At 40.4% G+C, this 2946-nt stretch overlaps 1 pseudogene; it reads left to right on the forward strand.

Annotated features, from left to right (window-relative positions):
• Positions 1 to 265: 265 nt before the first annotated feature.
• On the forward strand, positions 266 to 823 carry LOC118731668 (annotated as a pseudogene).
• Positions 824 to 2946: the final 2123 nt, after the last annotated feature.

Here is a 2946-nt window from a genome sequence, read left to right on the forward strand (position 1 = left end):
CAATATCAATAATAGAAGACTCTTCTCAGCTAAGCAAACAGCTCCCACCATCCCCAGTTTAGTAAGTCACTTACTATATCCCTGAAATACTTCCTATTCTATACAAACTCACTCGTTAACAAATAATCTTTACCAATCATAGTGCACAAGGAAATCCATAATGATCATTCTAAAACATCTTTAGATCTCAAGTGATCAAAGACAGTATCTGTTATTTTTGTTATAGTCTACTGAGTAGAAAGCAAATATTTCAGAAAGTTTTTCAATAATTATGGTTGACATGAAAAGCATCTTCAGAGCTCAGTCTGCCACGTCTCATCCACTTGCATTGCTTTTTACAGTCACTAGTCAGACCTCAGATGCCAAAATGGTGAAGCAGATCAAGAGCAAGTATGCTTTTCGGGAAGCCTGGAACAGTGCAGGAGATAAACTTGTAGTAGTTGACGTCTCCACCACCTGGTGTAGGCCTTGCAAAATGATGAAGCCCTTCTATCATTCCCTCTCTGAAAAGTATTCCAATGTGGTGGTCCTTGAAGTAGATGTGGATGACTCTCAGGATATTGCTGCAGAGTGCAAAGTCAAATGCATGTCATCCTTCCAGTTTTTTTAAAAAAAGAACAAAAGGTGGGTGAGTTTTCTGGAGCTAATAAAGAAAAATGATGATGAAGCCATCATCAATAAATTAGTTAATACTGTTAAACAACATCGGCTCTTGTAATTTTTTTTATTTACAAAAAAGAAAGAAGATAGATCAAATATAAAGACTTTATATTCAACTACCATCTGATTACAAATGACAATAAAATATTAATTCTACCCTTTTAAAAGTAATTTAAAAAAATAAAAGCATCTTCAGTTTACCCTTCAGTTTGACTAGACATATTAGTTAATCATGATGTTGCAATAATAATAATAGAGAGAAAAATCATAGATTATATTAGTATTAAATTGCAAAGACAACATAGATGACAAAAGTAATGAATGAACCTTAGGAGAAAAACCTTTTAGAAAAAAATATTTTTTTAATTTTTTTTTTAACATATTTTATTGATTTTTTACAGAGAGGAAGGAAGAGAGATAGAGAGTTAGAAACATCAATGAGAGAGAGTCATCGATCAGCTGCCTCTTGCACATTCCCTACTGGGGATGAGCCCACAACCAAGGTACATGCCCTTGACTGGAATCGAACCTGGGACCTTTCAGTCTGCAGGCCGACGCTCTATCCACTGAGCCAAACTGGCTTCGGCAAAATATTTTTATTGATTTCACAGAGTGGGAAGGAGAGGGAAGAAAGAGATAGAATCATTAATTGGCTGCCTCTTTCGTGCCCTCTGCTGGGGAGTAAGCCTGCAACCCAGACGTGTGCCGTGACCAGGAATTGAGCCCATAACCTCCTGATTCCTAGGTTGATGCTTAACCATTGAGCCACACCAGCCAAACAGAAAAAAGTCTTTAAATTGCCCATTAAGTGTAGTAAGCATGGTTTCATGAATATAATCCTGTATTCAAATTTATTCTTACACTCACTCAAGTTTGAGACTTCAGAACAATAGGAGCATCTGGATTTCTAGGCTGCAAAGCAATGTGCTATAAAGATAGCAGTCAACATGTGAAGGGCAGGTGGAGAAAGCTGCAGAGTGCCAAGCTTGAGCAGACATCAGAATGACCTAGAAAGCTCCTTGAAAACAGCTTTCTGGGCCCCACCACCACGAATTCTGATTCAGTAGGTTTAAGGAGTGCATTTCAGACAAGCTCTCAGGTACTGCTGATGCTGCCTGTCTGCAGATCACATTTTGAGAACCAACCGTTTGAAGAGATTTCTTTCAACCCCTGCTAATTTACCCTACATTAGGGGTGTCGAACTCAATCAGAGAAGGGGCCAAAATCTAAAATCCAGCCTAAATCGCGGGCCGAATGGTTTACTGAACAGTCATAAACTGTCATTGTGATGGAAACGCAGCAGAGTGCAGTGATGACAGCGCAGTGCGGGCCACATTGCAAGGCCTGGCGGGACGGATTTGGCCCGCGGGCCTTGTGTTTGACACATGTGCTACATGTCGCCTTTAGAATCTAATCCTGGCATATATACTTTCTCAAGCTGAAACATAAAGTGCCCAGAAAAAGCCAAGCCACAACAGGTTTCTTATCATATATCCTGTATAATAAAAGACTAATATGCAAATTGACCAAATGGAGGAACGACCGGTCGCTATGACTCACACTGACCACTAGGGGGCAGACACTTGATGCAGGAACTTACCCCTGGTGGTCAGTGCACTCCCACAGGGGGAGTGTCGCTCAGCTGAAGCCGGGCTCATGGCTGGCAACCACAGCAGTGGTAGAAGAAGCCTCTCCTCTGCAGCAATGCTAAGGATGTCCCACTGTCAGCCATCAGTCAGATATCCTTCGAGGGCTCCCGGACTGCGAGAGGGCGCAGGCCAGGCTGAGGGGCCCTGACCCCAACTCCTCTCAGTGTATGAATGTCGTGCACTGGGCCTCTAGTTGGGTAATAAAATTAAATCATGTAATATGTAACAACATAGAACAATATGTTATATTGCCCTAAATATTTATACAGTGGTCCCTGTCTTTCAGAGAGCTCAGGGCACTTCCTGCATCTTCTCTCTACTGGATATATGAGAACTATAAAAATCTATTTCATAAAAAAAGGAATTTACAACAAACAATTGATTTCCAACTCAACTGCCTGTGACTGCTTATACCATGGGGCTAAACAGGTGCCTATTATTAGCTAGCACCCCTGAGGGCTTAAGAGAAAAATGTAATGGTGGCATTACATTTGATAGGGTACAGACAGTTAAGGTTTATATAAGATATATGCAAAAAGGTATTTTATTATCGATATCTCAAAATAATTTGATCATGGCATCAAAATGAAAGAGGAAGCTAACTTCAAGGAATCAGGGGCAATTTGTTCTTGAAACA

This window comes from Pipistrellus kuhlii, unplaced genomic scaffold (assembly GCF_014108245.1).
Source record: "Pipistrellus kuhlii isolate mPipKuh1 unplaced genomic scaffold, mPipKuh1.p scaffold_m20_p_1, whole genome shotgun sequence".
NCBI lineage: Eukaryota > Metazoa > Chordata > Mammalia > Chiroptera > Vespertilionidae > Pipistrellus > Pipistrellus kuhlii.